The following is a 26712-nucleotide window of genomic DNA, read 5'->3' on the forward strand; positions in this document are numbered from 1 at the left end:
CCTATGAAATGTCTGCTGTTGTTGGATAATGCCCTTCTCACCCTCCTGGCCTCAAGGAAGGTACCCTAGCGGAGTATTCTTTTACCAAGGTCTTCTATCTTCCGCCTAACACCAACCAAGCCCTTGGACCAGCAAGTGATATCAAACTTCAAGAAGCTGTATACGAAACATCTTTTCAAAGAGATGTATCGACATCACCTATACCACAAAAACCTCACCTTGGGTGAATTTTGGAAGGAGCATTTCAATGTGATATGCATCCGACTTATCGATAAAGCTTGGCAGGAGGTTTCGAGGTGAACCTTGAATTCTTTGTGGAGACTGGCCTGATGCCGTATCCGCCCGAGACTTCGAGGGATTCGACATGGGCGAAGCTGGTGCAGATTCATAAACAGTTGACGATCCTGAAACTGTTTCGCAACTAGATCTTGACGAGATCATTGCACTCGGCAAGTTCATGGGGCTGGTCATCGACGAGGACGACATCAATGACCTCGAGGAGCACCAAGAGGAGCTTACGATGGATGACCTGAAGGAGTTGGAGGCCATGCAACATAACATCGTTCAAGAAGAGTTCTCTAGCAGCGGTGAGGAGGGGGAGGACGACCCTAAGACAACGGCAGAAATTAAGGATGCTCTAGGTGCTTTTCATTAGGTGCAATCATTTGTAGAAAAAAGAGACACCCCGAAAAGGCTTACACAGGTCGTATGCTTGCGCAGTATGATGACGTTTGCCCAAGTTATTTCAGGAACCATTGTGAAAAGTAGGCAGAAGCAATCTTCCTCGCATAGTTATTTTTTAAAGAGGCCTTTAGTAGGAGTAAGCAAAAAGGAAGACCCAATTGATACTACGAAAAAACAAAGTTGAAAGTGGTGAAGAAAATGAAATTTTGTAAAAAAAATATATATATATAGATATATATATATTATAATATATATATATATATATATATATATATATATATATATATATATAAAAGATCAAAAGATCAAAAAAAAGGATATATATATATATATATATATAAAAGATCAAAAAAAGAAATATATATATATATATATACTATATTATATATATTATAGCTATATATATATATATATATAGATATATATAAATAGATCAAAAAAAGATTAATTTTAAGATAAAAAAAGACAAAAAAAAATTTAATTTTAAGGGGGGTTTTTTTGTAAAGTTAAGTGTTACGGTTTTGTTAATGTGTTTCGTAAAGTTTAGTCTATGTTTCCTGACATTTTATAATGTGTTTCATAAAGTTAAGTGTACGTACTAACAAGTTTTCTGCCGTTTGTCCTCCTCCTCCTTCGCCACTTTCAGAGATAGCCTCATCGAAAGGTAAGGTTCCACATTTTACTACATATGTTCGTATGTATGTACAGTATTTCTTGTATACCATGTACACTAATACACTTTATTTACAGGTACTATGTAGTACATATTAGTAGTATGTATTAAGGTAGGTATTGAATGGTCCTAATTGTTGTATTTCATTGTTTATTGGTCAATTTAGCTGTTTATAATTATATAATTTACTGGGGTGTTTTTGTTGGGCTTGGAATGAATTAGGTAATTTACATGTAAAATGCGGTTCAAAATACGAAAAGCTCAGGTAAGAAGGAAGCCCGCCTCAGAACGGATTATTAATTTCGTATGTTGAGATACCACTGGTATCATATACGACAATGGACGTTGCATATATTTTCAAAATATGACACGTTGAAGAACCACTGTAAAATGAAAATATAATTTTGATTTGATTTGATATACAACAGCATCTTTCACAGTAAGTATAAACGAGCTGCCTTTGAATAAGAACTTACTCTACTTTGCAGCTTAACTGGTAGTTATAGACATTTCCAAGGAACACTGAAACGAAAAAATATCATCTTACTTTTGACTAATGACCAACAACTTCAACAGTTTTAGTCCTAATCGTAGTGTTTGATGCTTTGCGGGTGTTACGACCGAGAGAGGTCCGCTCCAAGTTCGTTATAATGATAAACAAAAAGAATTCCACACCAACAGTTGAAACTGGGGATACGAATATAGAAAGAAACACTAACACAACAAAGGTTTATTTAAAAAAAGGCAAAATCTTACAATGTGTGAACTGGGGGGGAAAGTGGGGTAATGAAAGTACTTGCTGGCGCCAGTTTTGCGACTCAAAGCAATGGCTTCACAAAAGGAGAACTGCGATTGCAGATGTCTTCTTGACTGTATTGCAGAAAATAATGTCTATTCTTGATACTCGAAGGGCAGGAACTTCTCAAAACTACCTTCAAAAAAAAGAAAAAAAAAACCAGAAACGTTTCTTCTCAGAAGTCTTGCTCTACGTCGAAATAACTCGGTCGTCCACTCCTGACGACGACTTCACCAGAATTCGATCAAATTTTCGAGCGCCTTTTTCTCTCTTGGCCTTCGTCAGTTCCTTCTTCTCTTATCACTCTCTGATGATCTCTGATCTCTGCTGCTGATCTCTCACTGATTATCTGATCTGTGGCTCTTACTGATGATCTCTGTCTTCTCCTACTTTGTCAGTCGTATTTATACGGCAATCTGGCGGGCGGGACTACCAGCGAGCATCACAGGCTGCCGAGATTACGGGAACGATTTAGAAGAATCTCGAAGATGTATTGCATCAGAAATCGCGGCGTTTCTGACGACACTTCGGCGCCTGTTGCGTTCCCCAACACGCCCGACAATTCCAGAACAATCATGAGAACAGGCACCTCCAACACGGGCACGAATGCCTCCTTGCTGCAGAACTTCTCGGAAGATGCGTTTTCCTTTCCTTTATCTTTCTTTGCTATGAAGCGATTACCATTACAGCAGGTTCCTTCGTTTTCCATTTCCTTCCATCAGCCAAGACAAAATTGGGCTTCCACTTAAGTTCTACTCCCACCTTTGGCACCCTGGATTTTGTATGTGCAGGCAGTTATATACTTCTGAAAGGAAAATTTAAAGCATTTTTATTACAAAAGTTTTGAAAACCTCTGGGTCTGATTTATTCCAAGTAATTTGATTCATGCACAAGAGAATGCTTCCGAAATATCATGTTAAATCGCAGTTAAATAGTTTACTTCCCTCTAAAACTACAAGTACGTGGGACACTTCACCTGACGCTCAAGAGCATTTTTAACTAATTTGCTATCCAGAATTTCCTATAGACAAAAGGAATGATAATTATAGAATTCAAAAGAAAACCAAGTTCACAAAACAAAATGACACCTCGTGGTACGGTTTTTCCTGGTGAAAAAAAAACAATAGATAAATTTTTCCACATGGTGTCTAATAAAAGCAGTGATAATTTGGCTCCATTCATTCCCGAAGAGCATTCAGTTATAATTGGTTGGGTGGATTTGGCCTTTTGGTAAATTTTGAGATTCATTCAAGATCATGGCAGCAGATATATTGTGTTTAGTTCAGCAGTTTTCAATTAACATACCTCTGGCAAACTGCAATTTGTGGTTGATTCAAAACAACCTGGATACAGTCAGGGTATTTTGGAGGAGACGTAGCCATTGCGGTATTAATTATGGATAAAGCAGACCTGCTAACATTATTTTCTAATTTAGTAATAATGTATATTCTTGTGTCAAGAGATCCTAGCAGTACTTAACAAAATAACGTTTTGTACTGTACACTAACCCAGTTTGAACATTAAGGGCTTGAGCAAGATTTTCATAGGACTTCTATGACAATTATGTTCATCAGAAACAAAAGTCTGATTGTGGTAATTTTGTAAAACGCTCAGTGGCGTGGTTGGCATGATGTTAGCGTCCCACCTCGGTGGTCGCGAGTTCGATTCTCGGCCATTTCCATTAAGGAGTGAGAGAGGTGTATTTCTGGTGATAGAAGTTCACTCTCGACGTGGTTCGGAAGTCACGTAAAGCCGTTGCTGAATAACCGCTGGTTCCATGCAAGGTAAGAAATCATACAAACAAACAAACCTAGGTAAAAAAGGCTTAAACACTGATAATCTTCATCAAAAACGTGTCTAGGCATTCTGTGATTATGTTTAGTCACTAATATAAGCATTTAAGTTATAAAAATTCGGAATAATTTAAATAAACTTGGCTGAAACTTGAGTGTGTGTATTACCTGGTTGATAAGGCCGAAACAAAGGCCAAAACTCAAAGTATGATCAAAACAACAGTGAATGCATTGTAACGTTAGACTAGTAATTTTTTGCACGGCCACTAAATTACTGAAAGAATGTCTAACTATCTGATTTAAAAACTTTGTGTGGACCTATCTCTACCCAAAAATTTTCTCCAATACACAATAACTGGGCAGAATTCCCTCAGTTCATCAGTGTATCTAGCAACGATTAAATCTGTTAAAATGAACACAAACATTAGCATGTTTCTAATAGAATTCTTGTAGATGGCTTAAATTTCTGGAAAATTACATCATCTAATAAAAAATAAAAATTTCCTTATTAGAACAGCCATTAATTAATTATATAACTACAAAACCAAAAAACTTCAGGAACAAACCACTTACGATTCTTTCCGTTTAAACTTGAAACTTTCAAACTTGAACACTGAAAATCAAGAAATTAATCATTATTAATACCAGAGTTAAGAGGAATAAAGAAAAACACTACAAAGTATGAAGGAAGCCCCCAGTGGCGTGATCGGTATGGTCTTGGCCTGCCACCTCTTTGGCCGCAAGTTCGATGCTCGGGCATTTCACAGAGGGGTCAGATATGTGTATTTCTGGTGATAGAAGTTCAATCTCGACGTGGTTCGGAAGTCACGTAAAGCCGTTGGTCCCGTTGCTGAATAACCACTGGTTCCACATAACGTAAAAACACCATGCAAACAAACAAACTACAAAGTATGAAATGCTTCGCTTGCATGTGTATCAAACTACTCTGAAATAGTACATGCTGAAATTATAATAATCCAGACAGCAAAAATATTACACAGGTATACCAATTAATCTGCACGGACTAGACTAGATCAAAGGTTCTTAACCGGGGGGGGGGGGGGGGGGGGTCGCTTCCTCCTAAGAGGCGTGAGCAATTTCCAAGGGAGGCGGGAACCCTAGGGATAAATAAAAAAAATAAAAAATTCTCTAATTATAATCATTATTCTCTTAACAAAAGTGAGGAACTAATATTCAGAAGTTTATGAAAAAAAATGCAGAAGTATCGCCCTATAACGTTACTTTCCTTGTCTACTATTCTAGTTAGGCTCGTTGGGATTACCATATTTTGTTGTTATTGACCTCCCTTCCTAATCCCTCAAACCCGTTCTCTTTGTAGGTTTTTTTTTTATTATTTTCCTTTAAAATCTGGGAGGTAATTTTACTCAGATGCAAGGGAGCCGTGAAAGAAGGGCCAACTCTTTGAAGGAGGTGTGGTAATAAAGAGGTTAAGAACAACTGTACTAGATGGTTGTTATCAGTTTCTCTATATCAGCAACCTTTCATCTTCCACATCAAGGGGGGTTCCTAAGTACCTGTTAAACTAGTTGCTAACAAACAACTCAAACCTTGATCACCTTAGAACTTACCCAGCAAACACACAAGTATTGGTCATACATTGACCCATTGCCGGAGATCCAGACTTTCGGGTATCGGTACAAATGATCAGTAGCATCGGTCCAATTTATATCCATTATCCGTTTGCACACCGGGCCCTTAATGCACTGTGTGAAAGAAGTTGGGACAATACATGCAATCCATAATCACGCCAATTCATGTGTTGGACCAGTAGTGGAACAACTCTGGACTTCCAACTTTCCTATTTTGGGCAGATACTGGTACGATTACCAGTATCCAATTTATGTTTCATTATGGATTGCCAGATAATTCCAATGCATGATATGAAAGAATTAAATGTGATATCTATGTACATCACTCTGCTGTATCTAAAGTTTGAAAATAAACTATACAATGAAAAAACGGACTCCTTTGGCAGTTTTGTTCAGTGGTCTTAGACACGTGATCGAACCCCACTGGAAGAAATGTTAGAAGCTCGATCTCCTTACTTTACCTTTTATCAGCACTATAGTTACATGCATATTGTATAGTTTATTTCAAACTTTAGCTACAACAGGGTGATGTACATAGATATAAAACATTTCTTTCATAGTCTTCTGGACAAAACGTACACCCTTATGTATCTGTATATTGCAATATTCATCTTAATTTATTTTGATAAAGTAGTATAGGGTGATGTGGCAAGTATTTAGGTATTGACAAAATTATTTTTGAAAATAATTTAAACACTTTTATGCAAACATATATCAGTCAATAGAAACAAATCAATACTCTTTTAAAAACTGTTCTGTGACTCAAGTATTGTGGCTGTCATGTAAACAATAATTTCAATAAATGCATTAACACATAAAAAAATGGGATTCCATTATACTGGTGTTTAACATCAAAATACATAGTCACAATTAAATTTTTATTCGAAGGCAAAAAATGGTTAACAAAACAGTTGCAGTAACTAGTACCATATATATACTGCATTCTCTATATCTCACTACATACTACATAAACTCTCCTTAATTGTTTAATATATCTGATTTCTATATACAATATTTTACAAAAACTAGCTGATGATACAGTCAAGGAAATGATAAATATTCATGGATTTCTGTCTAAGTGTTTGTTGTGACTTCGTGCAAGATGGTACATCCATTTAATTTAAAAAAAAAAAAGTAATGCAGGAACACAAATTGCCATTCATAAAGTACAGCACTGTATGTACTAGATAAATGGATGTAGCATCTTGCATGAAGTCACAACAAACATTAGACAGAAAAGAATGATACTTCTCTACATCAAATTATTCATTTAAATATAATAAAAATTATTCATTTAAATATTATAAAAATCTAATCAAAAGAGACTGACAATAATAAGATAAATTTGATTGATAAACAAATTACATGAATATTTATAATTTCCTTGACAACAGTCAGCAGAAGTGCTCTATATTATATTCCTTCAGGATCCCAACCAGAATTAGGTTGAGATGAATTGGGACTCTCATCTTGACTTTGCTGACTGTGCAAGTCTTTTGGTCTTTTCCTTCCCACGTATCTGTCACATGCATTTTTTAGATAAATCATCATAGTTTTCCCTACTTCAGTTTCATCAGTTGATAATTGTGTCTTGTTCACCAGAATATCTGAAAAGGATAATCAATATTAGTAAATTGCATATCTGCAGTACTACGCATAGTCCAACAATATAAAAGCCTTTATATTCAGTTACTTATACCACTATTATTACAATTTGAGTTAAAATCTAAGTTAGAAAAGCATAAACCTCTGAACCCAAGGGGTCGAGTAGGAAAAGTAACCCTATACAGGAAGGTAAAAGTGGACAATAAAAAAATGGTGTAACTTTGTGTACTCTCAAGCAAGTGAACTCAAATCCAAGACAGTGGAAGACATTGGTACAGAGGCTATGGCAGTATCCAACTTTAGAAGTTTTGATGTCAAAGTATTAATTCATTTAAAGGGTTAACAATTAAGGTTTAAGTCCTTTTTAACTTAGTGGGATTTGATTTTGGTGTTAACCCCTGCCAAGGCTAAATGATAATGGCACTTATGGTTTCTGTGCTTTAACATTACACTGCACTTTTATAATGGATTACTTTGCATTACTTTTAAACCTTACTGAATGTGTGGATGAAATACAAATGCAACTCATGTTTTGAAGATTTCACATACAGTACTTATATTTTGACTATCTACCAGCATCCATGGCACTTCACTGCATCTGCATCCCCATCTAAAAGCTAGCAATAGGCAGTACTACAAAGTGCCAATTTACACACTACAAAAGCCATACCCTACACCTAACAGCATATACAGCACTACTTATTATAATTCCACACAATGTCGTGTTCTCGAACCCTTTCTTGCATGTATTTGTTTTCATGTTCAGCCAAGACGACCTTCCCAGTTGAACTCATACTGGAGTCCACTTGTCATGCAGAAGTCAATCATGGTTTTGACTGCTGCTTTGACGGTTGCTCCCCCAAGATTCTGGAGTCGATGTACCTAGAAATAACATTCAATAAGACTGGTTATACAAAAGTTTTTGATAATCATTAGTAATGAAATCATTCTACACACTATGGCCTTTTCTTATCTTTAGTAATGTCAAAGTAAAAGTTTTCAGTACTGAAGCGTAATAAACATCATTGTGCATATCACGGTAACTGACATGTTGCTTACCAGTGACTTTCTAAGGGCACTGTCCCCATTTATCTGTTGTTCAAAGTCCTCAAAGTCTACATATCTTTGTATTGGTAGCAATCCGTCCAGCAAGGATAAATCAGGTCCAGTGGGTGCAGCAGCCTGAGTTTGTTTCAAATGTTCGATGGTACCTATCATTATTTCTAGTGAATTCTGCTGATCTTGCACCCTACTTTCCAATTTTGTCATTGTCATCACAAGAGGTCGCATCACTTCCAGCATAAGAGGTTGCATCACTTCCACCATAAGAGGTCGCAAGACTGAAAAAGAAATCAATATTTTCCAATATCTAACCAGAAGTGTGTTAATTTAAATGTAGTTAGCACAAATCTCTTTTCATAAATAGCTTCACCAACACAGGAAATAAAAGCTGATTTTATTGGTTACACAGGTACCATCTGATTTACAATATTCAATTTACTGAAAAAATTGAGGAAACTGTCAACAGATACTCTTTGGAAATCTGTATAAGCAAAAAGAAAAAAGGTTGATAGCCCCACACACACACAGATTGCCAAGCAATTAGTAAGCTAGGAGAAGACATTATTTTCACATCCATCGTGTTAAAATTCCACACTAGTTGCTTGTGTATGTGAATTATTTTCTACAGTAGCTTTTTTATTTCCATGCAAAGTTCTCTATATTCCTTATATTATCTTTCTGCATTGGACAATTCAAGGTCCATGTGCTTGCCATAATGAACAATCCCCAGCTTCACAATTCTTGAACATACAGGGGACCTGAGACAGAAAAATATCAAGGTATGGTGTGGGAAAAGCTTACTTTTGGCTTGTTGTCCTAATTGAAAGTGGGTACCAATTTTATGAATGGCAAAGCAACTAGTGGGAGGTGTGATGTAAATTAATTAGCAGAGGGAGAATTCAGATCTGGATTGAAAGGTAAGGTACAGTTGTGTTGTTGGTGGAGACATCCAGCCAGGTCGGGGAAACAAACATGGCAGAAGGTGGAAAACAACAGGTCATGAAAATTGAAGTCAGAATGAATTCCAGGGGTAGGCAGGTCAACCCTTCAGAAAAGGCCAAAGTAAAAGAAGCAATAGATAAAACTCTAGAGGAGTGACGTCTCCTTAGACATCAAGAATGTTTAAAAGGTAGGCCTCATGACAACAGTAAGCTAATAGATTTAGACCACAACGATGATTTTTTAGCTACATCCACCCACAAGAAATCGACAAGTGATAGGAAGAAGTCATGCCCATGTGGGCAATGCAAGGTCCAGCTAGGCCCAGAAGACGAAAGCCAAGTGTGATAAATGCAAAAAATTGTTCTGCACAGACCTAAACAAGCCTCAAATGAAGACTTTCTTGAGGTCGATAAAAATGACAGAAAAGGAAAAAGGCCTAGATTGGTATTGCAGTTACTCAAAGAAGATTGCAGATCATACAAAGAGAAATTAGAAAAAGCAATTGAAGAAACTGAGAAATTGCTGACAAGCTTATATAGGTATTGCATGAGATGCTAAAAGGAAGAAAACACTAGTTTATTTGTATAAAATGTAATGGAGGGTACAGGCAAAAAGGGTAAAAATGTAATGGAGGGTACAGGCAAAAAGGGTCAATAAGTCAGGATGAGGAAATTGCTATGAGAAAGGATAGAGGAAACATCCCAGATCACCAAGAATTTTGGAAATATGGTATTGGATGGAATAAAAAGTGCAGAGAAAGTAAAAAAGGAGAATAAATCAATTGGAGAACTAAAGTTACTCAAAGAAGATTGCAGATCATACAAAGAAAAATTAGAAAAAGCAATTGGAGAAACGGAGATTGTGCAGAAAACAGGACAGTGAGCAATCATTGGAGCTTCATGGAAGACCTGAAAACCCTAAATGAAAACCTAGTGAAGAATATGGAAAACAAACAAGGTACAATCACGGAAAGGACCACTAAAATAATGTCAAGACTAGAGAGTAACTCACCTAACCCTGACAACAAGCAATGCTTGAATAGCGAAACCCTAAACAGGGACCACGATTAACAGAGGGGTTGGAAAGAAAGCAAAGAACATGGGAAAATCAAAGTGCACCTAAAGATAAGGATAAGCTAACAAGAGCAGAGTGCAGGTTCTTTACGACAGGAAAGTGCAAGAAAGGAGAGACTTGTGAGTACCTGCACTTACGACACGACAGGAAAGTGCAAGAAAGGAGAGATTTGTGAGTACCTGCACTTACGACAGGAAAGTGCAAGAAAGGAGACTTGTGAGTATCTGCACAAGTGGAAAAGCAGAATTTATAAAAGATCCCAGAACAGTCAAGGCAGAAAAAGAGGTAAACCAAAGGACAGTATATAAGTTCTACAAAGAAGGTTATATTGTAAATATGACAGGAACTGTAAATACAGCCACAGAGTAATTAGCCAGAATAGGACTATAGTACGACGAAATTAAGTAGACCAAAGATGAGAATGTATGCGTTTCAAAGAGGGGCACTGCAAATATGGTAGAAACTGTAAATACAGTCACAGAATCAGAAGCCAAAATAGGGCTATAATAAATGGAAAGGCAAGGTACCGAGAAATAAGACACGTTGACTATGAGCCAGAATAAAAGAGCAAGCAGAGATGAGGATGAGCAGTATATGTGCAGGTTAAAAAAAAAAAAAAAAGATCAATCAAAGAAATAGCAGAAGAGCAATCAAGAGCCCTTTATGGACAATTTTGGACAAATAGCTTGGTAAATACATGTACCAAATATATTATAGAAATTAACGGAATGAGATATGCCAAAAAAGGTACCAAGAAATGAGACAAGTTGACTATGAACCAGAATAAAAGAGCAAGCAGAGATCAGGATGAGCAGTATATGTGCAGGTTTTTCAAAACAAAGATCAATCAAAGAAATAGTAGAAGAGCAATTAAGAGCCCCTTATGGACAATGTTGGACAAAAAGCTTGGTGAACACATGTACCAAATATAATAATAGAAATTAATGGAATGAGGTATGCCAAAAAAGCACTGAATAAGGAAATAAAGATAAGAATTAATCAAGATATCTAAGAGACTTTCAAACAAAAGAGGAAAGAAATAAAGAAGCTGAGGTTCACAGATAACTTCGAGGAAAACAAAAACATAAGGGAACTGGAAACAAAGGACGCATGTATCATAATGAAAGCCAGACTGAATATGTTGAACTTAAAGGCTAGCTTCCTGGGTAAATTTCAGGACGAGGTCTGTGATATATACAGAGGAGGAGGACATCACCGAACATTTATTCATGTGTAAATCAATTAATTCATGTGTAAATCAATTAAAAAAACAGATCAGGACATAAATATAGACACGGAAATACCCTAGCAGAAAACTGGGGGAATACATAAGGATAGCCCACAAAATTAAGAATGTTCTTATACCTGGAAGCGATGGATGTCAAAGCTAAGTAGCATTGCCCTGCCTCAGTTATATTAAGAAAAAGAAATGAAAGGGGGTTGGGTTAAAATTAAAGTAGAAATATTGTGTTATATCTAATTTGGAAACATCTTTAATTTTGGGGGGTTACTATTGTTGCAGAAAAGGACAATAGACATGAATTAAAATACAGGTAGTGTTCAAGTTACAATAATTTGTCTTACGATAATCCGATTTTATGATGGGGTTAACAATTAATACTGATACGACAATATTTTGAAATTATTTTAAAATTTCACTCGCAATGGACGCAGGCAGCAGAGTACACTCAGGGAGCGAGAGAGACCAAATTACAATAGCCTAAATTTATCCTGTCTTCTAGTTAAAGAGTCTGAAAACAGCAAAAGAGAATGATGAAGGTATTGTTTTAACGTTATAATTGTGTAAATGTATAGTCATTAACAACCGAATGATAGTAAGCAATTACCGTAGTCATGTTATAAATGATATGTAGCATAGGAATGATATTTTTATGCAGAAAGTTTATTTGCTATGGATCAAAGCTCAGCAAGGAAATATACTGCTAATGACTATCATGCAATAGCAACAAGGATAAAACTCCTGTAAACTTGTGCCATCAAACACAACCTTAGATAAAATTGTGCTATCGAACACAATCGTAAATAAAATTGAGAGAAAATCATTTTATCAAAACTATTGGGCTTGAAAGAACACATTTTACAGTTTTTTTTAGACCAATAAAAGATAACGCAAAGCTTGTATTACGCTGAAACCAAGTGAAAATAGTGAACAGAATCATGTAATTTTTTTTTACACAAAAAAACATGCCCCTGATGCAATCTTTTCATGAAAAAAATAATTTAGTTCACAACAAATGTATTCAAGTCATATTTCAACTTAAACACGTTGTCTAACGAAAAATGACCTTGTCTCATATAAGTAAAGTATCTGGATATTCATTTATGCTAACTAGAAGCTAGAAAATTTGCTCATAATTGAGTTAAATATGGCGAAATAAACTTGTATGGGCCACCAACTGATTTCTAAATCAAAACATTGACCACTACCTATATGTTAGTATTTTATAATGCAATAATACAAGAATACCTACAATATTATTGGATACAGTGAAGTGATGTAGAACTTATTTTATAATTATATGCAGCCATCAGCAGCCTGACATCACTCAATTGTACTAATGTCTGACTGATTCTCGTTTTGTGTCCAATTTTTTTTCCTACTAATATATCATAGTCAGAATGCACTGAACCTCCAGAATTGGCTTATATCAATTAATAAATTACTATACCGTATGTGTAATATAGAGAATACTGTAGGCTACGCTACTGTATTCGTATGTCTACACTAGGCCAACACTTTAATTTTATTCAATTTCTTCGTACTGAATTTTCATAAGCACATATAGGGTATAAAACCGCATGGTACAGGGGCGGACCATGTACGATCAATGTGTACAACCCCCAAAAAAAGTACATTATAACGCGTCCTGACATCGGAGATGGGCATCAGACGCGACTTGTTGTTGGTGAGAAACAGAGCTAAAGACCTCTACTCCGGTGTCAGGACGCATTATAATGTACTTTTCTTGGGGTTGTACACATTGATCATACATGGTCCACCCCTGTACCATGTGGTTTTTACCCTAGCCTACATTGAACTAGAAAATATGCTGAAACTAAGAATTATTATGCTGTATACCTATGTATAAAGTAGTGTAGGCTAGGCTACCCTATATGTAGTGATGGTGCCAATTACCTAGTGGTAGGCTAGGGTATATTTGAGATATGATTTTTCCATAAGTAGGAGAATACCTGTAAACAGTTTTAAGTAACAAAGTTAAACTGAATACCTACCTAATGAGTAAAACTTAGGATCCAGGAACTAACCCTAAGTTTTCCTAGAATGCCACTCATGACCTATCCGGAACTTGCCTATCCAATATCGATTAGGGTTCCGTGCCCTGACCTGGCTTTAGGGGCATCTGGAGTCTGGACCCCGCTCTAATAACACAACTTAGTAGCTACCATTCCGAGGTTGTCCTACTCTTAAAGAATTTAGCTTATTCATAGGTACTTGTTCCTCATGATAGCCTAACCCACATGGCTAAACACATGAACCTAATATGCAAACACTTGCTACTCACAATTGTCTTCCAAAGCACGTTTAATCTTCTTGGTGATGATTTTGCGCTTGCAGAAATGGTCAGCAGTAGTGCTCTTCAGAGACAAGACGATTTCATTGTTTTAAATTTGACCTCAGCCAGTCCACGTGAGTGTAGTAGTAGTAGTAGGCGGTGTTTGTCTTTGAAACGGCTCCTCCCTTGCTTGTTGTTATTCCTCTTTTGTTTATGTTAGGTATCGGTAGATCTATATAACTATTACGCGGGAAGCTATTCTTCTTGGAGATCTTTATGGTTTTGTGCTCGTAGAACAGATCAGTAGCATTGCACTTTCGAGAGTGATGATGTTTGCGTTGCTGTACCTTTGTTCTTTACAGTTTTGAAGTTGAACACCCAGCGAGTGTAGTAGTAGTAGCAGTAGTAGTAGTAGGCGGGATTTGTCTTTAAAATGGTTCCCTTGCTTACTTTTCATTCATCCTGTGTTTGGTAAAGTTTTTTCTCTCTGTAATGCCATAGTTTTTTTTTTAATTCTTTCCTATTTTCAAAAGGTCTACAAATAAAAGCAAAAAGTATATTTCTCTTCATAGTGTCTTGGAATGTTTCAAATGAGTAGGTTTAACATAATTTTAAATTTGGCAAACATAAAAAAATGTGCCAAAAATATGCTAAGTAAAAAAAAAAAAAAAATGCCAAATCAAAATTTTGGATACCAATTATGTTTGAGAAGTATCACACACAAATCCACATATATTGTATATGTATGTGGCACTTTTCAAACCAGATTGGCATCCAAAATTTCGATTTGGCACATTGTTTTTTTATTTTGACATATTGTTGGTGTATTTGCTTGTTTTCCAAATTTGAAACACACACACACACACACACACACACACACATACATATATATATATATTGAAAAAGAAACCCACAAAATCACTTTGTAACTTGTTTACTTCTAAGTATTTACATTTAGTTTTACTTAGAAGTAAACAAGTTACAAAGTGATTTTGTGGGTTTCTTTTTCAATCTTCAGAAGAAAACTGAAAGAAGTTTTTGTTTGGTTCATATATATATATATATATATATATATATATATACATATATATATATATATTTAAATGGTTATCAATAATTGTCTTGAGGATTTTTTTTTTTTTGCTGATATGCAAATATATTAAAGTCGCTTCAAAAGATCCAACTGTATTGTTTATGAATCGAACCACAGTTGGGTATCCAACACTGGAAAAGAGATAATCAAGCCGAAATTGGATATCCAGTGTTATCCAACATTGGAAATGCGGTATTATTTTGGTAATGGGTCCAATTCAGTTATTCCATTATCCATTAGTTTTGTTGGATTTTCCTCAATAATCCAGAATTGGCCCAATACATCTGTGTTTGCTGGGTATTGTCAAGATCCCATGGAAAAAACACTATGAAAGTATTGCTCCAAAAAAAAAAAAAAAAAAAAAATACACGGCTGCTAGGTAAGGAATATTTGAAGATCCGTCTATTATTATAACTAGAATGGTGTTTTGTGATAAATACGCTAGAAAAATGGGATGTCATTACTACGTTAATGTAATAAAAGAAAGAAAATGCGCAAAACGGGAGATGCTACCTGACAGAAACAAGCATTATAAATCTGTTCAGAAATAGTGGCATTCGACACCATAATGAGGATAACTGTCAGTACATGGTTATATAAATTCTGTAGCAGTTGAAATTTCTGCAATTTACCTCATTTTAAAATGTATATGAGTCACAATATTCGGAACTGTCTACGAGATGTCCAACTGACAAGTCCTCCTAAGAAGGTTCCATGGAATCCTGCGAGAACCTGGGAAGCTAAAAGTGGTACCACTTCTGAGGCCTCCTTTATCTCATCTGACGTGTACCGAGTATGAATTAAGGAGGAAAATTACAGAAAACCAGTTACAACTCGGCAACAGTGAAGAGAATCGTCGGATATTGTAGTCAAGTATAGCAAATGAATAACATTGAAATGATGGGCAGCTAAAAGTAAATAATGTATTTAATGCAATGTATTTCTTTTAGTAGTGATATTTTCTTTCCCGGTGAAATAGGCAGAAAGCCCCGTCCACACGGTCGAGCATTGCCCAACGAACTTTGTTCGATGTGACTTAGAAGCGGGAAAAGTCGGAACCTTATCCGCCGTTGCTCCGCTTCTGACGTCACATCGAAACGGCGTTCGTCGAGCAAAACTCGACCGTGTGGACGGGCCTTAATGCTACAAATATTCCAAACAACAGTGAATAGTCTCCTGCTGCTGTCTAACTAACATACTGACAGCAGTATATGCACAGAGCTGCCACTGAATAACATGATCAAGGTCAAAGCTTAACTACTGCTAAAGCTACATTTGGTGTCTTTTTTTTTTTTTTTTTTTTTTTTTTATGCAGCTAGGAAGCGTGACAAAGTGAGTCTGGCTTCTATATAAAGATCACTAGGCTGCATACAAGGCGCGAATTTAAAAAAAAAATACGAATGTGAGACTTTTATCACACTTTCAAACCACAGACAAAATTACCACTTCCAGGAATTCCTGCCTACCATGACAATCTTTAACTTTTTGAAGACTCAATATTGAGCTACACCAGTCTAGAAGCGCCTCAGTGGCGTGGTTGGTTTGGTGTTTGCTTCTCACCTCGGTGGTCGCGGGTTCGATTCTCGGCCATTCCATTGAGGAGTGAGAGATGTGTATTTCTGGTGATAGAAGTTCACTCTCGACGTGGTTCGGAAGTCACGTAAAGCCGTTGGTCCCGTTGCTGAATAACCACTGGTTCCATGCAACGTAAAAACACCATACAAAACAAACAAATACACCAGTCTAGAAAAAAGTGAATGTCATATTTATAACCGCTTCAGCTACGGTAATCCAACTGCTATACACTGCATGAAAATATCATAATTAACAAATACTCCATTAACAAGAATAGTCATCACCGATTAACCACACTTCATTAACAAACCTTCATTGCAAGATCAACCAACGTAATTTCTGTGAACAATTATTTTGCAGGACCAAAAAGACTTAAAAACGTAAGCATTGTTTTTTCGAGCGTCTGGCTGCTGGAGATCAAATTGATACCGAAACCTGTTGCCAAAAAAGCACTGAATCTTCAATGGTAAATGTTCCTAAGATACTTTGTAGTTTTAACAATATTGTACGTCAAGAAATATATATTTGCCATAATACATTATGGTTTTGCGTTTGATTATATTTACTTCTGGTGACTACCATCTTTCATCTTGAATTAAGGATTAGAAACAAACAAAGCAACGTGAACTATTACAAATAAAAACGTGAGTTCATACACGTTGGATTGAAACTACTTGGAAGAGTGGGCTCAGACTCAGACTATTGAGTTTGACAACTCTGGTCCTCAAACATCGTGTAAAATGCGTTTGACATCGTAATTCACAACATTTGTCAAGAATGCAATAGCGTTCTGATACTACGAATGCCTTGATCAAGAAACGAAATCATTAATTCCCTGATATTGCACAGTATGTTGCAGCTGACGTGTCTCAGTTTTTTTAAATGGTTTCAATTTAAATTAATTTTAAAACTTCAATATATAAAGGATCCTTTCATGAAAATGATGTGCTCACCCTTTAAGGCTCAACTACACCGCCACTTTCCTCAACATCGGAGGCGAGTTTTTGTGGGTAGGGGGGCGGGGTGCCTTTGTAGGGCCACATTGATGTGAGCTTAATATTTTTATATATCTGCCAGTTGCAGAAATTAGGATCCATAATACTACGCAAGTCGGAATACGTATAGGTGTAACGAATATAATTTGTGACTTAATAGTATAATTGCATCCGCATGAATTAATGAGGAAGCAACTGAATGTAAGTCGGACTCAGACCCCATATAGTATACCACTTTCATTGAATTTCTCAAAAGTGCCCATAGAATATTAATGAACCCTTCAATGGGTTTAGAACATACCTACATTGGCTCACTATATTACTTTATCGAACACTACATGTTCATTGTTGACGAAATACTAACTTTATATCATCTTACTACAAAAAACAGTAGTTTGGTCTCTGTAGTCTGTAAGCATTTTTCACCGGTGCGGAATCCCCTTTAAGTGCTTAACAGCTGACGGACCAATTTATTATCATTAAAAAGGGGTTTAAAAGAGGGGTGAAGGAGAGAGGGTCTTTCCATACTCGGTGACTACCTAACAAGACCAAGCCATTTTCAAATCGTTGCTGAATATGGTAAGATAAGGGTGAAAATTACATCTGGGAAAACTACTGCTCGGTTGGCAGTTTACGATAAAATTGAATTGTGAATTTTTACGTTCTGACAAGTAGGACAGGTAAAACAACATAGGAAATAACAAGAAAAGGAAATAAAAAGTTCGAGCGTTAGCTGAGAAAAAAACAAAAAAAACATCGGTTTTAGATAACTGTTACTTTTAGAGTACAGTCACATCGTCTGGGGCCGTGGTACCCGGCCCCATTAACTTATGCATTTCAGGGGCCGTGAGTCATCGTTTTTCTCAAATATCTTTCAAACTAATCATTGATCGAAATGGTAGTTTAGCACAGTGTACAAGACACATCGCCCTAATTTTTTGTTTTAAATAAAGTGCATTGTCAAATAGTGTTAGTTACGGCGTTTACTCTTGACTTTTAAGGGCAAAGTCGTATGAGTCATCAGTCGTCGTTATAGATTCGAACGTCTGCTATCCCCCCATCTCGCTCTCTCTCTCTCTCTCTCTCGCTCTCTCTCTCTCTCTCTCTCTTTTCTCTCTCCTCTCTCTCTCTCTCTCTCTCTCTTCCTTTATTGCTGTTGTTTTCTCATATCTCCCCCAATACCTCTTTGTAATTTGCAATATGGAATAAAATACAGTTGTCCATGACATTTTTCAATACCAGCAGATAATTGGAAGGTTCATAATGAAGAGGATAGGGAGGTTTGACATAATGATCATAATAACTGGTTAGTTTTTCCAATGTATTCTGTTTGTAGAAGGATCACCTTGGCGTGGTCAGGTAATACTGTAATGCTAAAGGGTTGTCTGTCTATCGGCTGTAGCACTCGCACTATAGTATTCACTGCGTCATTGATGAAGGTAGATTTTCATCGCTGTCATGGCCGCCACGTTACTTTGTCTGCGCCGTTGCAGAAATGCATTTGTAATACGACTTCAACCCATATAAAATTGGAGAGAAAGCTAACGATAGATTAAGGATCAATCTCAATAGAAAAGTGAGACGGTCCAGAGCCTTCGAGGGTGAATACTGGTCCACGGATAACATCCACAAACCTGTAGATCCTGTAATTATCAACATCGACAGTGTAACCAAGATGATTCGTTCCTTGATAGTGACGAAGATTACGAATAAAGTTTTTGTTATATTCTCAGTTGTTTTCATCTCTTTTGAACTCGTGATGATACTTTATTATTAGAGAGAGACCGATTTCATAATTCCTTTACCACTAAATAATAGTATATTATTTATATACTGGGTTGTCGGTTAAACTGTGTGATTGAATTTTGGTACCTGATTGTCACGGGGTAATAATAAAGTAAACATCTACGTTTGCTTTAAAATGCACTTGTGAACTAAGGTAGATGGCTAAAAATAGGTATAAAATAGTCTATAAAAGAAACAAAATATCACTTGGGAAAGTGTTTAGATAAAAAAAAAACCTTCATTTTAATTTAATATATACTCGTTCAAAATCATAAGCAACAAGTATATCAGATTATATAAGTGATGAAATCTATTGATAAATATATATCACCAGCATTTTTGGTCTGTTGCCGTCAAAGAATAAGAAATCGGGCGACTCTTCAATTACGACAGTTTGCAATGTTGCAAAATAGATAAACCTGTGAAAGACATCGGAAAATTTATTTCTTAACTGATCTTCATATGAATGAGGCGAAAACTGAATACCTTTTTTTTTTTTTTTCTTTTATAAAAAAACTATGTTAAATGCTTGAAAATAGGGTAATAGGTAACACTTTCATTAATGATAAGTAATATCATTCAATAGGCAAGAAACTCAACTCATTCCACTAAACTCAGTACGGTACAAGAATTACATCCTTATTACTGGCGTTAGTTGAAACGGAATTGTAGTGTGATATGAATAAAGAAACATATACAATGATATACCCATTTTCTATTATTTTTTCCTTTACGACAATTCACCTGCTGAGCATTAAGTGAAGTAGACAAAGCTCCTCCTATCAATAATTTTTCAGTTATTAGGTAAGACACTTAAGTGTTTTTACTTTGTCGGCAGTCTACTAAGGCTGTCGTGGATTATTTTTTCGACGATGGCAGAGAAGCGACCGACGTCTCCTGACCTCCAGCAGGTAGACCCGCCCTCCCTCAACGATCAGGGCTTCCAGAAAGTCCATAAGAAACGGAAAAAAAAGCTCTTATGAGCGTATTAACCTTCCAAACCACTCGACGTCTGCAGCGCCTACTATGACCTCGCAAGCACTTCCGAAATTCCGAGCAGTTACTCAAGACCAAACGTCCTACGCTGCTGTGTTAGCCCTCGAAAAGAAATACCCTGATGCGAAACTGCAAGCCAGACCGAACCTGATTATAATTTCCCCGAAAGATCTAGTCTGCAGAACTCCTGAAGAAGGATACCTTATGCCTCCTGTTGGACCAGCTGCAAAGATATTATATCCCCAACCCCTCATCCTTTCCTTACCTCCAGCCTCCTGCTCCCCAACTCTTCCAACCCCTAAAACTACCCTAAGGTTATTCCCACGACCCCTGAACGATCTTCCCCTCCCCTGCCCCCGATGCATGGCAATATTTCCCCGACACCCATAGTTCATTCCCCCCACCCCCCACCCCCACACCGTCAGTAGTTCTCGTTTTACGAGTGGAAAGGGGAACGCAGACCGAAGAATCGCCAGTTGAAGAAGAGGACATGCTAACTGAAACACCGTCGGTAGCTCCCGTTTTGCATGTCGAAGCAGCAACGCAAATAGAAGAGATCACAGTCCAAGGAGGGACATCAAAACCCACACCTACAATCGACACCGGAGTGCAAATGGCGACACTCAGACCGACGTTATTCTCGTGGGAGATTTAATATCATTCATATATAGAGCTCTTCATTGCAACATTGGTATATGAAGAACAACTGTTAACTACAATCCTTCACGAAGTCCAGGATATAGAGATTAGTCTCCCAGATGATCTCCTGGAACCGACCTATCGGTATAAAACTCCACCGCCTTCGTGTTGGCAATGAACTACTTTTACTACAACTGAACAACCTTCTTTTCCCCTCCGTTTTCGGCCGCCTCGCGTCTAACAACCGATTTTTCAACTGTCACTCAAACTACCGCTTCAACTTTTGTAACTTTTGTTTTACTGTTTCTAAAACTGATAAATATTCTTTTTTCTATCATCGATCTCTATCTCAACGATTCTATCCTCGAATACTGAAATATGGTACTTGAATTCCATAGAGTTTGTGCGATATTTTTCCCGTTTTTTCTACGACGATACTTTCGATTTCCTTGCTGGCTATCTCTGAATCGCCAGGACTCGCTACTATCGATCTTTTTCCCCTACTGATAGGTGCCTTAGAGTTTAAAGGGTTTGTAACCTCGCCTGTTCACCTTTCACACTTACAAATCGTACCATCTCACCTGCATATCCCATTGAGATCATAAATAAAAGCTCACCTCATATCCTTAAAAAGCGCACCTTTCCACCTGAAAAATATTCATATGACCTACGGGCTGCTCTGTGAGCAAGAGCCCGTGCTGGTATAAGGCCAGCTTAATCAAGAACAACAAACTACTCCTACTTAGGGGAAATGAGGAGGAGATCTTGGTAAAGGGTGAACAGGGTGACGGTCGGTCATACCCTCTTAAGCCTGCTCCCATTTATATAATCTAATAAAATACAATAACAATAATTATATGAACACATTCTACAAAAAAAACCAGCATATTTACTACATTCAAGTTTATTCAATATATTATAAATATATTAGGCAGGAAAGGGGGTGGGGTGAAGAGACGAAAAGGCCAGGAAGGTGGGTTGAGGAGGGATGATGAGGGAAAGGGTGAGGGAGGGAGGGAGGGGCGGGATTGGAGTAAAGCACGTTCTTGTAATTTATATAAAGCATAGGTCGGCAATGCTTGGCAACACCTTGTAAGCAAAGAGTAAACGCCGTAACTAACATCATTTGACAATGCTTTATATTACCAAAAATTAGGGCGAGGTGTGTTGTACACTGTCTAAAGTACCATTTCGATCAAATAATTAGTTTGAAAGATATTTGATGAAAAACGATGACTCGCGCTCCTGAAGTCCTAAAACAGCTGCTGAGAAGGTTATTGAATGTTGCGTGATAACTGTTGCATCATTGTGATGCAAGTGGTCTGGTGTTGTCAATTTTATTTTATTTTTTTATTCTTTATTTTTTTAGCCATGCGGTGTAGATGTTGCTGATTGCATTTATTTTTAACAATTCGAACGACATATCACTTGTTAAGTTATAATCTTAAACAGTGGGAGTCACTATAGAACCGTATTTACCGCTTTCTTCACCATGTCTGTGTGCGACGTTTTCGTAGAAAATAATTTTGAGTACTACGAGTTATCAATCAATCATCTGTAATAGTTATGGGAAACATTCCAGGTATTTTGAATGGCTAAATGTAGCCTTTTGCAGTTTAGTTTAAACTAACATCAACTTACTAAATCCTGATGACCAAAAGATGAAAGTCGATATGTGTGTATTAATGTTGCTGAATCATACGAAATGTTAAGTGGTACAGATAATCCAAGTCAGTAATACAATACAGTAAACACAACTGGAAATACGCGTGGAATGCAGCCCAACTACTGGTTTTAAACCTAAAAAATAGTTATAAAACTGTCCGATACATGTCCCGGAATAAGCACATAAGAGCAAGGTTCCACGATGACAATGGACTTTAATTTTTTACTTATTTTTTTTAATGGCCGTCGATATCTCTGAAGAGGGCTGCTTCATAAAGTGTTTGTTTACATTTAGGTTAGCCAATAGCACATGTCATGCTATAATGATCTAGCTGCAACTTTGTTTTTTTTTCTGGAAATTTCTTACCAAATCTGGAAAGTGATATGTGGAGAAAATATCTGCGTAAAATTCAGCTGACTGTTCCATACAGCCCCAACTTAACCTGATCTATCTCCGTAAATTATAGAGGAAAATACAAAGCTGTATCTTGAATTAATCGTCCTCAACTAAATTGACCGAATCCTTCTTGACTGGCCACTGCTCCATCCCTGAAAATCCCTACAACCTACCACAAATTAAGGCTCAAGATTTTGGTTGTCTGGTTCCCAACTGTGGTTCCCCATTGCTTTTGACATAGAGGGTAATGAGTTAACCAAATATTCCAACGGAAATAAAAAAAAATTATTTACAGAATACAGCACTAGAAATCAATTCCAAAATAGACTGGATAATCAAGATTTCTACAAACTGTTCACTCACTCCCAAATACATTCTTGCCTGAATATACAGTCTTCGGGATTTTGGACACCGTACCAAGTCCAAAGATGCTTTTAAGTCCTTATATAAAATTGTTTTACAATGGCACCCAGTGATGTCCAGTTAGAAGAATATCAGTAAATTATGGTATTCTCGTCTGAGTGAAACTAAAAATTCTACGAAACAAGCACACTGCCTGGCTATGGGCAGAGGAAATACAAAAAAGAGTGTTTGCACAATTAAGGGCTAAAAATAAAAAGTCAACAGTTATTCAGTCGGAAATAAAAATGTCACTTAATTTGTGAGAAATAACTATACTTACCGTGTTTTTAATTTTTTGGCGGATTATTTTTTTTCTAAACAACCTACTAATGTATACGGTATTGTTTACAGTGATTTGGTTTCAGGTTTTCCTCGGTATTTCCTTAACGTTCAGCTAATATTTTACCCAGGGTTCACATCTATTCTTGTGGTGACTTAGCTTAATAACTACTAAATTGTTTTCTTCGCCCTATAAAGCAAACATTTTTGGATGTTAACGTGTAGTACTCTCTGTAGACCACTTGAACCTTACGTAACAAAAGTATCACTCTCATCTGGTCTCCTCCTTAGGCCAAGGCACCCTGTGGTACCAACAAAGATGTGTCATAGGCCTATGCACGCATGCAAAGACCCTCGAAGAATTATACACAAACTCTTTATTAATTGTCAAATCCCCACTTTCAGAACACGCTGGTAAAGACAAAGTCACGCGGATAAAGAACTTGAACCGTTCTGAGAGATGACGGTGTTAGACTGTCGTCTCACGGCTATGACCCTCAACAAGGTTCAATTCCTTGGTTCCAGTAATGCTTGTTATATCAGTTCCATGTACCAGCAACCATTCATCTTCCACATAAGGGTTCTGGTCCTGTTGAACTAGACTCAAACCAACTTTACTAAACCCTTGATCAACTCAGGAACTACCTGTCAAGATACCACGGGAAAACACAGAGTTTATTGAAAAAAAAAAAAAAAAAACAGCAGTCACTATTGCTATATAAAAAAATATAAGATCTGGCTTCTATTATAAGAAGAATGGTGTCTTGAAAATTACATTACCAAAATGAGTGTCATAACTAGAGAATACAAACCCTCCCAATGTGATAAAGGTTAGAGTATGCGCAAAACCAAGAAGGTGCCAACGGAAAATTATAAATTGGGTTCAGAAAATAGTGGCATTTGATACTAATATTAGATATCTCACACAATGATAATAACTGCCAGTACACTTCGTACACCAATGACCACAAAACAACGTTGGTGGTATTGAGCTATGGAATATTCTTATCTCTGTCGGACGAGGTCCTCTGTGTCTATCAGCTAACAAGTACGAGTATGAATTAATGATAGAATGGCAGAAGACCAGTTACAACTCAGCAACAATGAAGAGAATCGTCGTATATTGTAGTCAGGTTATAATAAACACATGTAAAGTAAATGAATAACATTGATATAATGGGTAGTTAAAATGAAATACTGGCTGCAATGTACTTCATTTAGCTCTGATATGGACTGGAACACGATACCGTCAGTCCCAGTGAAATAGGTGGGATGCTACAAATATTGCAAACAAACTTTGTCTGACATCCTTCAGAGCGTGTTACTACTGTTAAAGATACTTTTGGTGGCCTTAATATGAAGACAGGAAGCATGATTACGTGAACTAGTTTCTATATAAAAATCATTGGGCAACATATAAGCCACGAATGAAAAAAAATATGAACATGCGATTTTCATCACACTTCTAAACCACAAAGAAAATTACCATCGAGTTGAAAAAAGACAAAATACCTTGAGGTCACGTACAAAATAATACGATTTCTGCCTATGAATGACAGTCCTTAACTTTTTAAATACTCAAGTCTTAAAACTAAGGCCGAATGACACATGTTAATAACCACTATAGCTGCTGCAATTCAACTACTATGCACTGCATGAAAATATCTTAATTAAACAGTACTCCATTAACTAATACAGTCGCCACCAATTAACTAGTTTTCATTAACACCTGTATTGCAAGATCAACTAACCTAATTTCCGTGGACAATTATTTTTGCAGGACCAAACAGACTTAAAACCCTCAGCAAAGTTCTTCAAGCACCAATGGTTGCTGATGACCAAACTGATACTGAAACGTGTCAACAAAATGCTGGACAACTGATAAAAAAATACTGAATCTTCATTGGGGAAATAATGTTCCTAAGGTAATTAGCAGTTTACCAACACTGTACGTTAATAAATATATATTCGTCATATTATTACATTTTGACATTTAGGATTCTAAACAAAGTAACGTGAATTATTGCAAACAAAACGCGAGTTCATATCCTATGTTGAAGTTGGATCTGAACTGCTTGCACGGAGTGGGCTCAGACTCGGTATGGCGATTCGAACTTGACAACTCTGGCTCTCAACATCGTGAAAAATACGCTTAACCTGGTAATTAGAATATTTGTCAAAAATGCAATAGTGCTTTGATACTTGGAATGCTCTAATAAAAAAAATTAATTCCCTGATAAATTGCAAAGTATGTTTTCAGTAGACGACTTTGCCATAGAAATATTCATTTCAATTTAACAAGACCAGTTCAAATAAAATATATTTTCATTAAATTACTTTTCCTTTTAAAATTTTTAATGTAGGTGATATGTCGGAGACAATACTTTTATGACAGAAATGTGCTTACCTTTTAAGGCACAACTATACCGTCACTTTGTTCAACAACAGGGGGTGTTGGGGTTGGGGTTGGGGGTTTGGGGTTTGGGGGAAGGGCAGTAAGGGATAACTTGTACCTGAGCTCAAGGATCCTAAGGTGTTCCAAAATTTCCTTTTTAAAAAGTAACTCCATATAATGTATGCCAGCATCCACACTTGGTATGAGCCTAATCATTTCATACATCTGCCAACTGCAGAAATAGGATCCATAATACTATGCTGAGTCCCGGATACGTATAGTTGTAATGAATGGTATGATTTTACCACCATTGTAATATAATGCAATCTGTATGATTTAATGAGGAAGCAACCAAGTCTACGAGTAAGTCTGACCCAATGGCCACTACTTTCATTAATGCCCACAAAATGTCAATGAACTCCTCTATATTGATCACTAGATTAAATTATCGAACAACCTACCCGTCCGTTTTTGAAGAAATACTTCCTTTAATACTATTACAGAAAACAAACTTTGCCTTCGAGTCAGAAGTCTAAAACAGTTGCTGTGTAGGGAATTGATTGTTTTGAGATAACTCAGCTGTTGCATCCTTGTGGCACCTGCTGCCTGATGTATTTTTTTTTTTTGCTATGCGGTTGTCACACACTCACCTAAGTGGAATGATGCTGCTGATTGAATTTTTAAAACAAATCCAACTACATACCACTTGTTAAGTC

The 26712-nt window shown here is 36.7% G+C and overlaps 1 protein-coding gene and 1 long non-coding RNA gene across 3 annotated transcripts in view; both read right to left on the reverse strand.

Annotated features, from left to right (window-relative positions):
* Positions 1-26712, reverse strand: part of LOC135220992 (uncharacterized) — a 145809-nt gene that overhangs the window by 82342 nt on the left and 36755 nt on the right. The gene's annotated exons all lie outside the window — the stretch shown is intronic.
* LOC135220990 (uncharacterized) lies at positions 6403-14269 on the reverse strand. The gene is made up of 4 exons (XR_010315845.1): positions 13785-14269; positions 8221-8501; positions 7861-8043; positions 6403-7163 (listed from the first exon to the last, which is right to left on the reverse strand). It is a non-coding gene; the product is annotated as an uncharacterized LOC135220990 (long non-coding RNA).

The sequence above is a fragment of the Macrobrachium nipponense genome, chromosome 2, assembly GCF_015104395.2.
Source record: "Macrobrachium nipponense isolate FS-2020 chromosome 2, ASM1510439v2, whole genome shotgun sequence".
In the NCBI taxonomy this organism is placed as follows: Eukaryota; Metazoa; Arthropoda; class Malacostraca; order Decapoda; family Palaemonidae; genus Macrobrachium; species Macrobrachium nipponense.